Here is a 14,434-nt window from a genome sequence, read left to right on the forward strand (position 1 = left end):
TCTATCTATCTATCTATCTAACTATCTATCTTTTTCTCTCTCAGGCAAACGATCATCCTGCCAGGACAAACCACAAGATGAGAATGTTTGTGCACACCCACAAGCTGAAAGCAGTATCAGCTTAGGAGGAAGCCGAATGGAGACAGTTGGTTTATTTTCTGCTGCCGTTTCTTTAGGTTGAGAGGCACTTGAACTTGTCAACCGGAGACCAGATAATTCTAAAGTTGGCCCAGATTCCTCTCGAAGGGCAGGGAAAAAAAAAATCCACTCAGATAAGGAGCCTAGGGAGCTCCCTCTGATCAGACCGGTAATACAGGCACTTGACTTCACTAATGTGACCAAATAAGACATTTTACAATCGTAGCCAGAAGAGGCCCCAGGCAAGAAAACCACCAAACTGAAATCCAACTCCTAAACGGGAGTCTGCAGGAATAACAGGTCTGATGGTAAGCCAACAAATACCATTACCTTTTCTCCCCACAGAACACCGAGTGGGGAAAGTTTAATTTACTACTATATGTATATTTTATTCTTGACGGCAGGGCCTTTCAAGGATCATCTCCTTAGGGTTAACGCATTTATAAAGGCAGTCTCCATTTTGGAAATGTGTTGTGGCCTGGAAAAAAGGGAACCAGAGGGAAAGAGGCTGATACCCAAAGGGGAAGGTAGCTCATGGCAGCTCAGGCACAGCAGCAGGTGAGGACCAGACTCTCAGGAAAAGTCCAGCTCTCATGATCAGATCACTACATCTCCAAATGCTGTTGGTCTCCTATAGATTCTTCTTTGAATTCCAAGGACCGACTTGGGTATAGTTTATGGCAACTTTAAGGGTCCCAGGGTGTGGCTCACAGTATGTGGAACTTCCACAGATATGAATAAAAGGGAAAACACTAACCATGGTGTACCTGCCCCCTTCACCCCTGGCAATAGTGACACCAAGTATAGCATCTGCAGTGAAAACTTCTGACCGCATCAAGTTCCATATATGTAAGAGCTTTGTAAGACTGGAGAGTATCTTTAAGACCCAAACAGCTTAGTGTGAGGATCCAGCTTAGGGCTCTCAAGGCAAATGCTTTATCATTGAATTACACACCAGCCTCAATTTTGATCAAATGAGTCTATCTATTCAGACAAGTATCTCATCATTGGGGTCAAGGAAAATTAACTCCAGCCGCAGGCATATTAAGAACATATACTTTCAATTTTTATTTAATCCTTTCTGACCATCTAGGTACTGAATTGTTACCATTCCTATTTAATAGACAATAAAAACCAAACCATTATTCTACTTTTTTTAAACTTAAATTTTACAGAACTTCCCAGGGGCAAGTATGGGTTACAAGTGGTAGACTAGTAGGCCATTGATAATGAAATCCAGATATTCTGAGTCAAGGCCAGTGTTCTCTGCTCAATCTTTGACTCTCTCTCAAATATCAGTACTATTAATTTACTATTTGTTTAAAGTGCACCATCTCCCTAGAGTAAATGCTCACCTAACGTCAGCCAGAAAGCTGGTGTGTTGCCGAATCAAGAGTTGCTAAGGCGGTATCACTGAAATGTGTCTCAGACCCAGTTCTCCCAGAGGGCACTGGAGACTCTAAGGGTAATGGCTGCGCAGACTCAACTCCAGTCACATCAAAGGCAAATTGATGAATGGCCCCTAGAATTTCCTTTCTGCCCCTCCCCCCAGATAATTCTGTCACATTTGAAATCCACTGTGCCTTATTCTTTGCAAAGCTGTATTGTCATTTGGAGTCTTGTGGTTGACAGAAATTCTACACTCTGTTGGCTAATTATCTTTCAGATTCTGGGAGTTTTACACAAAGCGTCATAAAATTATCTTTGCGAGTCATCCTTGGGTCAAAAACTCCTAATCTCTGCCTCTATGAATGAAGTAGGAAAATAATACATAGTAGAAATGGTAAGGCAATGTACAATACCTACACTCAACACACACCTAGAGATCCAGTCAGCAGATCTCATTTGACGATTCAGGCAGCACCACTTTCAGAGCTGTGCAACACTGTTATAGCGATGCAGCCAATTGATGACCAGCTCCAGGTCACCAGATATTTCCATGGGTGTTTCTCTAAGTCACGGCATTTCCTATATTCATCAAGACAGCTGCTCCCTGTGGGTGTTTGCTATCTACATCTCAAGAACTTTAAGTGTCTTAAGCCGAACAATAAGTCCATCCCATTTTCCAGGCCATGTACTTAGCCCAGACATAAAGCTACAATCAGGCTGTTCAGTCCTCTAAGTGGCCACAGGTTAAAGCCTTGCTTAGCAGCCTGCACCCCGAGGGGGCTAGTGAACGGAAGGCATCCAGGATGTGGACTTCAAGGGCATAAGTTCTTTTCCATTTCCAGCTTCCCTGAGGTGAACAACTTGCCTTCAGCACACATTCCTGCCACAAGGCGCTGCCTTGCCACAGGCCCAAAGCAACATGCCCAATCAACTCTGGACCGAATCTGAAGTCCTGAGTTAGAAGAAACCTTTCCTTCTTATAGGCTGGTCAAGTCAGATATTCTTTAACCGTGATGGGAAGATGACTAGCAAAGGTATTAGGGTTGGGGGATTAATTCTCTCATTTAATTGTACCAAACCCTGTGTCACTGTGATGCAAGCAACTCTAGGTACAATAAACCTCGAAGCAGACAACTCACGTGCTCCTGAGAACTTGCACCTCCCTAACAAGGCTCAGCAGAAATCTACAGCGCCACTGCTATTAGCACCACTTCAAGATCTTAACAGTGTGTGAACTGAAGACCCTGTATTCATGAATAACAGAGCCCACCTCTCTGCAGAACTTGAGTGAGATCTGTGCACTGGGGCTTACCTCTGTTATCACTATATTGCTAAGGACAAAGGAAGAAAGGACTCAGAAGTCAGAAACAAAAGCCTCGGCAAGCTTAAGTCTTTGTCTCTGGGACCCAGAGTCTCCTCTACACACAAACACACACACACACACACACACACACACACAGAGAGAGAGAGAGAGAGAGAGAGAGAGAGAGAGAGAGAGAGACCGTAAACTACCCCAAAATGTGAATGAATTGACTCTGTAAAGTCTAGTGTAGGGCAAGCTTCTAGTTTGCTGGCCCTTGGGCATGCCAGGGGGTGTAGGGTGGGGGGCAGGACACTGAGCACCAAGGAACTCTCTATGAAGAAAGGACATTAAAATTGAAGAAACTGGGAAAAACGCAGTGGACGTCTGATTGTTTTCATTCGTTAAAACTAAATGTTCACACACACCAAAGAGGTACACATATTTATCCTTAGAAAAATTTAATTGTGCTTACTGTCGTGTGTCAGGGAAAGCCTTTTGGTGTGCAGGCCAGAAGTAAATGATGACAAGTGTAGATAGAAAGAAGCAGAGAGAGGTGGGGCTGGATGACACGGCTTCTACCAGTCATCATGATCAAGGAAATGATCCTTTACCAACACTGTGCAGGACCGAGAGAAAATGCTCATTTACCATTAAAGAGTATGAATAAAAACTTGTGTTTAATAACTATATAATATTATATTAGTCAGTTCCCTTCCTAGTCTCTTTACTCACTTATAAAAGGCCCATGACTTTTACTGTCTGAGGTGTGAGGGTGTACATGTACACACGAGAAGTGTTCTCCGGAAATTCTGCTCCACAAATTCTGAGCATAGCTGTTCAGCAGCATCCAAGGTAGAAGTCTGTTGACATAAGCTATGATATTATTCACATAGATGGATCTACATACATGAAAATAATATCACTGGTATTAGCAGAGAGACTAAGAAAGGAAGAAAATTGACCGACATCGTATAATTCTTAAAAAACACAGGGCTGGGGAGCTCATGCCAGGTGCGTCTTAATTTTAGGCACACTGAAATGCACTCGGGAAGATGTTTGTCAAGGATGTGTCTCGGGACGATGACCAGACCTCCATGTTTTCAGTGCTGGTCGAGTACATTTTCAAGTGAGTGCTTAGTGTTTTTAGAAATGAAGATGTTTTCACTGGAAGGATAAGTAAGAAGGAAGGTTCCCTCACCTTCTGTCTATCTCACTTTTGTCTCTAATGACCCAGAAGTAATATCTAATCTCCAACTACATATATATACTTGGAGTTAATTGCCAAAATGTCAATCACTTAGAAGAAAAATTGTTACTCTCAATTTCTGAGAAAAAAAAATTAAAAGGATTAGTTCAGTAAGAAAAACCATCTGTTTCTAGATCCTTGGTCCTGTGGTTCCTCCAACTTGGGTCATCAGATGAAGACTTCCTCCCGACTCATACACTTTCAATGGCTCCTCACTACAGAGCAAATCCAAAGCCTTCCACAGTCAGCCCTGCACCCTCAGATTCATCTCTTACTACCACTTCCTGGTATGAAGGGTAAGTCCCACTCATCTTAGGCTCCTTACTTCTGGAATGTCGTTACAACGCTCAATCTTAATCAAAGCCAGACTGTCCACCAGGGTCAAAAAATGCAAAGTCAGAAACAGGAGACAATGGATGCAGTCTTCCTTGCAAGATGGTACATCTAAGAAGGGTAGTCACCTGACACACACACAAAGACACAAATATAAACACTCAACCATGTAAGGTGTTAAAAATGCACAGGCTAGGGCTGGAGAGATGGTTCTGCATCTAAAGCACTGGCAGCTCTTCTAGAGGACCCAGGTTCGATTCCCAGCACCTACAAGGCAGCTCACAATCATCCCATCCCAGGGGATCCCACACCCTCTCTGGCTTCCTTGGGCATCAGGCATACACAGGGTACATAGACATATACACAGGCAAAACACCATACACATAAAATAAATAAATGAATGTAGAAAAATTTTTATATGTCACCTATGGTTCAGATCTGGAATAGTCCCCACAGGTCCATTCTTGAAGCACTGGTCCCCAGGCTGGGGCATGATGGGAACCTTGAGTAGAACTGAACTTGAGTGAATTGGGCTGAGGGGAGGGTTCTTTTGAAGGTGACACCAGGATCTGTTCTCTTTCCTTTTACTTCCTACATCCTTGAAGAATTTACACCATCAGTCATTCAAGTCATGATGCACTGCCCCACCGCAGGCCCAAAGGCCAAAAGTCAGGGAATGAATCCTCTAAAACCCGGGGTCAAAATAAACACTTCCTCTTTTTAAGCTGACTGTCTCAGGTATTTGTTACACCGACAGAACCCTACATAGTTCATAAGAATGACAAACCATATTCATGTAGATTATGACATCAGGTATGAGACGGCATTAAGTCACACAGCACTCCTCCAGCTGAGCTATGACTCCTGCGTTGTTTTTTAGAACCAGAACTTCGTATTTCGACTGGTCTAAAGAACTCTGGGACTTCTGTAAGTATTTGGTGCATAAAGAAAACATAAGCAAAACAAAATCACCTAGGTATTTATAAAATTACTATATACTTGGATTCTACAGCTCATGACTGCACTGTCAACCACTGCCTATGCCTTCTGCATGCTACCACCTGTGTGTCACCAGGAGCGCGGGACACACGCATGCTCCAGTGCATTCTGCAGAATGTCTGTAAAGGCGGCTGGTATCCGGTCTCCGCTTTTTAGCACACAGACCGAATCTATGAGTTAGAGTCAGCATTCTCTCTGCAGCATAACTGACACTCTAAAATAAAACCCAACGTTTGAGACCTTAAGTGGGGGGAACTTTAGATTTATGTGATGAGATGTGGGGCTTGAATTAGAGAAACATTCTACTTGAGAATACAGACAACGTATATATGTATAGAAATAATATATATGTACATTTTGTATATATACATTATATACATAGGTTATACTATGTGTTATGTATTATATAATATATATTATATGGTATATACACACAGAAATAATGTATGTGTATGTCTTGTATTACACACACACACTCACGCACACATGTGTGCACAAACATGCATGCTCACACACATGCACACATGCGCATACACATGCATACACACATATGCACACATACACGAGTGCATGAATGCACACATGCACACACACACAGCTTTCCTCCTTTTGTATTAGAGGCAGGACCAGAACCAGACATTTCAGCTTTTGCCCTTCGTCCATCTGCTACCTCCCTTCTGAGTGAACATCCCTCTACATTATACTAGCTTTCCCTGACACCAATTAGAGTTGGTTGGAAAGGAAACAGAATATCCACAGTCCTCCCCTTGAAGGCACCTTTGTGCTAAATACCTCACATCATGGTCTTCTCTGATACAGCAAACCTGCTGGAACCTGCACCAGTTTAAGCTACAGCCAGGAAACAAGGTGGATACGCAGAGGCTCTGTTAAAAACGGCTGCATATATGACCAAGTACTTCAGTTTTGCACACAGTAACAATGCTTCTCAAGCATTTCTTCTTAAGAAATATGTCAAAATTATTTCTTATTCAGTTGCATAAATACTGAATGCATCGGAAGTTACAACTGTTTGGTTCAGGGATAAAATCCAGGAAGAATAAATCCCAACTCATACCAAGTACTTGATCTAGTATGACTGGAGGGAAAACAACTATCACAGGGGAAAAGTTAAACAATGCATTTGTTTGCTAGGCTTAACACAAGGCTACCCCCTCCGTGTGTGTGTGTGTGTGTGTGTGTGTGTGTGTGTGTATGTGTGTGTGCATATGCTTCTGTGAATGCACGTATGTGTGGTTTGTAAGAAAGTCTGTAAGAACAATGTATCAAAATGTCAGCGATCTTAAAATTAACTTGTCAGCCTTTCTTCCATACTGCAAATTACAAAAGAATTAGGGGTTTGGAGCTAATAGAAGCTTCTAGTCCTGCAGGGTGCAATTTAACCAATCATTGCAAGGTCTAAAACCACAGTACTGAAGACATTTCACCAGGGATCTGCAGGCCTAGCACCTAATTTAGACTTCTCTACCTCCACTGTTCTCATGTCTTTTTCTTCTCTCTGCTTCAGAAGCGTGTCCTGGAATAGCCGAACCATTTAGTAGGAACCACCCCGACTTCCTACGCAAGTCATCCTCATCAAGGTGAAAGCACGGCAGTCATCTCTGCAAAGACCCATACAGAAGATAGCTGCGACTCATGCATGGCTCTCCCCCTTTCCCCACTGAGATCACACTAGTTCATAATCAAAGCAGCAAATGTACTTTATAGTCTATAAGGTACACAGAGTATAGGGGCATTCTGAACCTGAGCATCCTCTCATTACGTGTTAGATAATTTGGGTGAGACGTATCTCCACACACTAGAATTCTACAAGGCTTAAAATGTCAAATTATAAAATAACATCAGCAAATAAAGCAAAGTTGTAATGGAAACTAATTACCCTCAAATCATGGCAGATAGCGCCTACAACTGTGAAGTCTCTAGCCGTTCTATTCTTCCCCAGTTGCCAACAGCAAGCATGTCGCGTAAAAGCACATAACAGCATTGCCAACTCGGAACGTATAAAAGATACTAGATATTTTAAAGACGGCCCTAATAACCTAACCCCCCTCCAAATTTAAGTATGATATTGCAATAGTATAAAAGTGCAAACAGACCCCAATGTGAATAAAAATCATGATTTGATCTAAAAAAGTAAATAAATAAAAAGAAAAAAAGAAATGTACTGAGTAAGAGTAAAAAAAAAAAAAGTGCAAACAGGATGAACTACCAACAATAAATTTAAAAGCCTGACTTGCTGATTCTTTAATTTTTTAAATGACCTTTTAAAAATATCCCACAGTATTTTCTTATGGAACAAAAATATTCAATGATTTTTACTACTTCACATCCATATGATACCTTGTTGTGCTGTTCACCGTGAAAGACTCATTAAAGGCATCTGCAGACTTTGATGGGACTCCAATGGTTCTGCTTGCCCCACCCTGGTTTCCTTTGAGCCATAGTGATATCATAGCCCCAGCCCAGCAATGATGTCACTGCTCCAGGCCCTGCTTCTGGGGACATAATCCTTTGTATCTAGGACAAATACAATGGCAGCAGAGCCCTTCAAGAGCCCTGAGTGTCTGATGAATTCCCAAGAAATGAGCAACCAGTGGGCCTTTTGAAATGAAGGGATGCTGAAGATTAGCCCGATTCATAGGTCTCAGTGGGGAGTCTATATCCTATCCTAAAGCTCACACTCAAAGGGGAAAACTGAGTGGTACTTAGAAAAGACTCTGAGGACAGAATTATTAAAGCTGACCAGTGTACTCTACTTAGCAAAATTCTCTTTGTTATACTTGAATTCTCACCCGAAGAAAATATTTCCCAGGCTACCCTTGGAGTCGACTTTCACTGCCATGTAAATCATAGATTCCCATTGATCAATTGTAGAACTTGTGTGGCACTAACTTAAAAAAAATGGCTGCAGGTCCTACAAGAGGAGAAAGCACTGCTAAGCCAATCCCTCCACACTCACTCCAGTCCAGCACAGCGGAAAGGACAGCAGCAACAGCTCTCTCAGGTCACAGGTGGTCGCCCCTTTCTACCTCAGTATACCCTTAGTGGCTTTGCCATTGGATTTTTCAAAATAACGTTTACTTATAATTGACTTATGTTTACTTTATGTTTTGCCTGCATGCATGTCTCTGTGAAGATGTTGGGTCTCTTGGAACTGGAGTTATGGACAGTTGTGAACTGCCACGTGGGTGCTGGGAATTAAACCAGGGTCTTCTGGAAGAGCAGTTAGTGCTCTTTAAACGCTGAGTCATCGCTTTCAATCTTGCCACTGGATTTTTAAAAAGCAACACACACACACACACACACACACACCAGATCCAGTCAGAGAAACAAAGTTGGCCTCCATCCAAGGATCCAACGGGAACTGGCAAATGTCCTCTCTAACCTAAACCATATTTACACCTAAGGAAATTCTTTAAAAAAAATTAATTGTAAATATGTCACTGGGGACACTGGCCTTTGACCTTTACCTCTACAACCCTTGGCCTAAAGGTGTTTACAAACTCCAGCGGCCACGGCCACTCTCTTCTGGTTACTGAGAAACCTCTCAGAATACATGCTCTGTTTTTGCAAGAACTTGCTGTGCTCGAGACCAGTTCATGCGGTGGCTTGTGCTTCTAATTATCTGGCTTTTTCTAAACCATTGGAAAATCATAGTGTAAATAATTCAATACTCAGCATTCAGCTTATTCCATCGGTGTTTTGGAAATTAACAGAGGAGAGGCATGCTTCTTCAATTTAGAAATTATCTCCTCTCACGATCACTTTGTGACTCCGAACAAAGGTTTAAAGTTGATGTCACAATGACCATGCAATTCAAAGACAACCGTAAAGCCCCACTGCTGAGTCAAGATAAGGATCATGAAATCTCCTCCTTGTCCTCAGGTTCACTCCTTCGAAAGCCCCACTTTACTCTGATGGTGCTGCATTCAAGGCCTCCGGATATATGTGGAGTTTCATCATTTTTGATTCACGGAGGCTTTAAAAGGCAGCGTAAGATGCAAAAAGAAAATTCTTTTTAGCACCGGATATGATGACTTCTTTACTTGTTAAGTTATGCTACCAAGAGTAACCCCAGAATATCCCACCGCCCCACAGATCCCGAAACTGGCCCCTAAAAAACCACAGCCAAGGATGTCTGCGAAAGCAATTCCATAAAGTAATGTAAAAAAGCTGAAACGCCAACTTAAACACGTAATGGAAGCACTGCGTTATTAGCAGGATTGCCTGGCCCTCTCTGGACTGCCCAGCCTCCATGCTTAATTAATACCACATGTTCCCTTTATCATTCGATTTGTTCTGTAGCACTGTTAACAACTTGAACCCTGGTCTGCAAAGACGGGAGGGTAAATTTCCCCCGACCCCCAAGAAAACTTCAGATCAGTAAAACTAAAACGAGAAAGAAAGGACAAGAATGCTCACACCAGAAGGACCACACTTACAATCTGCGAGGTAACCACACCCACCGCATTGCAGAAGCTGTGAACTTGGCACCGGGTGCAGGGGGTAGGGGGAAGGGGAAGAAGTAGGACGCGATTAGAGAGGAATCCGAAAAAGCATGCTCCCTGGTGCAGGAGCCTAGGCGCACCAGCCGCAACTAGCAGGGACCCGAGTTCTGCGGTCCCCAGCCTCCCCGCCCCCACCCCTCCGGCGACCCGCAGTCGGGAGGGCGCCAGGTGAGCCGCGCCCGTCCGGGTGCACGGGTCTGCAGGCCGGGGCGCGTTCCCGCCCCGTGCAGGGAGCCGTCCTAGGGGCGCGCGGCCGGCAGGTGCCCAGGCCCGGAGCAACCTGGCTGGCCCGCCGCCGGCCCGGGGACGCTGGCCACTCGGGGAAGGAGGCAAGTTACGTAAAAGCGGCCGTCCCCGCCGCGGTGCCGGGATGCTCCGAGCCCCGCCGCGCCCGCCCGGGGCACGGACGCAGCGGCAGCCGCAGCCTCGGGGCGCACGGCCCCTCCCGCGCACAGCCCCCGGCCTGGCGCCGCAGTGTCTTCCCCACCCCAAGCCCCGCACGCTCCGAACATGGCGCCCCGACCCCCGGCTCCGTGCCGATGGCCGGAGAGGGGCGCAGGGCCCGGTCACCCCCGGGGGCCGGAGCTCGGAGCTCGGCCCCCAGGGTGGAGGCCGAGTTCGGCGGGCGCAGCGCACCGGGGTCTCCGAGCCCCGCGCGCCTCGGAAGCGAAACCCCCTCGGAACCCCCCGGCCGCCAAGGGCAGAAAAGTTACCTGGGGGCGGCGGGAAGGCCGGGCGCGCCGCGGCGTGGAGACCCGGCTGGCGCTGGCGTCCTGCTCGGCGGTGCGCAGGAGACTCCGCGCGGGAGGAAGCCGCAGCTCAGGGCTCCCCCGCCCCCCTTTGCAGGAGGCACTGAGGCTCCGCGGAGCTGCGGCGGGGCCCACGCCCAGACTCTCAGCAAGGGGGGCCAACCTCGTCCCGGCTTCCCTCCCGCGCGGGGGAGGGGGCCGCCGCAGTTCTTCAGGACACCTAGGCGGAGCAGTCCTCTAGAACCTAGCTCTGGAGACCGCGATCAAGTCAGCTGCCAACAGCAGTAGCCTTTGGATTTGCACTTGGATTATTGCAGGGCCTCTGGGTCCCCTCCTCTGCCTTTACAGATCCCCGCCGGGGGACTGAAGGGAGGCTTTTTTTTTTTTTTTGACCTTCCGGTGAGTTCTCTATTGGCTTAGGAACTGCAGTATCTCCCCCTCCATTCCCCCACCCTCCCGTTTTGAAATAGATACTGTCTGTCTTACGCAGGTTCGGTACTTCAGATATTTAAGTTCATAGAGAAAGCCCGAGTTAATTAGGATGGTAACTAGGTTTTGTGTCTGTCAGCAGCTCCCTCCTTCCTGGCATCTACAAAGCTTAAGCTGAGATGGAGAGAGGCAGACACACATCCTGACTTGCTCAGTTCTCTGGTCATCTCATACTCTCTGGGGCTCAAGCCACCCTGGCATATTTATTCTAAGACTTCTAAGGCCTTTCTCAAATCACCTAGTCACTGCCCTGAAGCTAAAACTCATTAAGGGAGGGAAAGGAGTCACAAACTATTGAATTTACTAATGGATGGCACAGATACAATGCAAAAGAAATGTCTCAGCAGAGATGAGTGGTGGCTTGCTCTGTGAGCAGCAGGCCTGAAGAGATGGGGAGGCTTGGCCTGGGTATCTAGAATAGAGACAATGTCAGCAGGAAAGGGAGGAGACATCCAATTGCCTTGGCTGGAGAAGAGGGGACTTTGATACCTCCTATGGGAGAGAAGGTTAGGAAATTATGTTACTGGCCTACTATGGAGTTTAGGGACTGTGTTTTGTAGATGTGCAGCTCTGGGAATTAAAATTTTGAACAGGGTAGTCTGACTTAGTCATGCTTGGGGGGAAAAACTCTATGGCGCTGCACAGGCCATAGACTAGATAGGCAGATTCCACACTGCTGAGAGGAGGAGCTGATGGTCCAGATTCCAGAGCCAGAGGTAAAAATTACCCAGAATCCTTTACAACTAACATGTAAGGGTTCAAATATCTAATATGTGTGAGGGCCGCCTATGTTAATTTTGAGACACGTGTGCATGTCATAGGTGCACAGCTGTGGCTGTGTTTCATGAATCCAAGAATGGCAGGGGTTTTGTGTGTGTGTGTGTGTGTGTGTGTGTGTGTATTTGTGTGTGCGCACGCTCAAAACAAAGGCACCTTCTCTGAAAGTGGACGAAACCAAACTGTATCATTTACAACAAACACAAACTAACTCGGCAAAATCCTTTGAGACCCAGATGGCTCTGAGCCTTTCATTCATTTTGATGTAATGTTTTTGTGATTTTTTTTTTAAAGTTGAATGCAGGCTGTTCTCTCCATGACTCATGAGTCCTCCTGGATAAATCAGTGGTGGCAGGCAGATGACTACTCTCCAGGGAGAAAAAAAAAAAAGCAGAATGCTAAGTATTGTGTTTGAAAAGTTAGGAGTACCTAGCTAATTAACCTAACAACCTGCAAGTTCAAGGACTGTGTTAAGAGCTACAGAGGTAGAGAACTTGCCTGGTATGCAGAAAACCCCAGAATTGATCCCTGCACTGCACAAACCTGGTGTGGCAGTGCATGCTGGATCCCTAATCTCAGCACCTACCTAGCTTAGATAGAGTCGGAGGATCAGAAGTTCATGTCTTTCTCGGCTACACAGCAAATTTTAGGCTAGCTTGTCCCACATGAGACACCCACCGTCTTATCCCTCTTCCCTCCCCGTGGCCCCACCCCACCCCACACACACAAAGAATTGGAGTAAAACCTGGATTTTTATGTAGTTGAAATGTGAAGCTGGGAAGCAATATTTCTAATTCCCTTTGGGCACAACCAAGACTATCAGCTACTTCTCCTGTGTATCTAACACAGATACAGAAAGAAAAGTGAAATGCCAACCAGGCAACTCACAAGCAGAGCACTGCTCTCTCAGTAGTTTCCCTGCATGTGCTTAACTGAACAGTCTCCTCCTGCCTTAACTATCTTGCAGGGAGCCCTTGGTAGTCATCTCTGTCTCCCCACAGTGCCTCACTGGGGACACTGCAAGTCAGAACCCATAGTTTTCCTTAAGTGAATGAATAGATGTTGAATATTACCCTATGCCGCCTCTTTACATTGAGGGTTCAGACTCCTTATGTAGGCAACAGCAGGGGATTTTCAAAACTCTCTATGCATCCATATTCTAGGATGATATAAAGTTCAAAAGACACCATGGACTGAGCAGCTAAGCTAAGCTAAGGTGCTCAGTGCTCACCTCGTAAGTGTAAGGACCCGAGTTTGATCCCTGAAAACCTGCATAAGAGATTCAGTCATGGTACTATGTTCTGGTAATATCAGCACTTTAAAGATGGAGACAGGGCTTGAAGGAGAAACAGCTAGAATTAATGGGTACCTTCCAGGCCTATCAAAGACTCTATCTCAAAAAGCAAGGTCACTAAGACATATAAGGAACAACACTGGAAGCTGACCTCTGGCCTCCACAAGCACAGGCACATGCACACATTCAACCACAAATAACATATCACATCTTAATACCTACCAAGTAAAAGACAATATAGTAATAGCCTATGTAACATTCATTGGAAAATAAAATATTCAACTCTTTCACATAGAAAGGTGAGGGAGAAATAGTAGAAAATAAAAGTTTGAGTAAAATGATACTATCAATCACAGCTGGATCGATCACAACTGGATTTGCTTGAATTCTTCCCGAATCCCTTTCACTATTGCTGATAAAGCAGCTTGGACCTCAGGGAAGCCCTCACTTTTCTAACGCAGAAGCTGCTTCTCTAACAAGTTACAGAAAAGTGGTTTTGTAGCTTGTTTCTAACTGAGATTTATAGCAATGCTACCAGGTAAAAAACCTTTCGTACTGCCCCAGAACTAGTGGCCGTTTTACAGAACTCAGGTTTGTATAGACGGTATTACATGGGACTTTATTCGAATGCTAAAGTCTGCAAAATTCGGGGAAAGATTCCGTCTCTGCAGCTTAGGTCTCAGGATACCTGTTCTGCTCTCCTCCTACACACTCAGGCTTGCTCTGTAACATTTATGATATTTCTGTGCTTCCTGTAATTGCTTTACTGCACACACATACTTTACTGCACACACAGACTGTGTATCACTGAAGGCCAACAACCAGGCAGGAATTCAATCTATGGTGTGACCTTAGGAATGCAGCTTATCTTAGATACAAAATGAAGAGGCAGGATTCCCCACGAAGCTCCATCCATATGCAAGCAGCATCGTGAGGCTGATTCATTGGTACTCAAGGCCCTCCGCTACCTGAACAACAGTGATTGCTCCCACTTCATAACCAAGGCAGGGTAAACAGAATTTTCAGGTTGCCTTGGCAGCAACATTTGTCAGCTTCATGAAAAAGATACCAGAAGAAATGATAGGAATCTGACTGTTGACCCTATCTGAAGATGTTCCAAACATGAAGAGGAAGGAAGACTGGAGTTGGAGCAAACCCCAGACGCGCTGCTTCATTAGGCAAGCACACCAT

At 45.2% G+C, this 14,434-nt stretch overlaps 1 protein-coding gene across 7 annotated transcripts in view; it reads right to left on the reverse strand.

Annotated features, from left to right (window-relative positions):
• Epb41l3 (erythrocyte membrane protein band 4.1 like 3) overlaps positions 1–10,698 on the reverse strand; it is a 128,040-nt gene extending 117,342 nt beyond the window's left edge. For all 7 annotated transcript variants that reach the window (XM_028762186.1, XM_028762181.1, XM_028762184.1 and 4 more), the window contains exon 1: positions 10,648–10,698. The gene's annotated coding sequence lies outside the window, so the exon portion shown is untranslated. The remainder of the gene's footprint in view (positions 1–10,647) is intronic.
• Positions 10,699–14,434: the final 3,736 nt, after the last annotated feature.

The sequence above is a fragment of the Grammomys surdaster genome, unplaced genomic scaffold (assembly GCF_004785775.1).
Source record: "Grammomys surdaster isolate TR1022 unplaced genomic scaffold, NIH_TR_1.0 132, whole genome shotgun sequence".
Lineage (NCBI taxonomy): Eukaryota > Metazoa > Chordata > Mammalia > Rodentia > Muridae > Grammomys > Grammomys surdaster.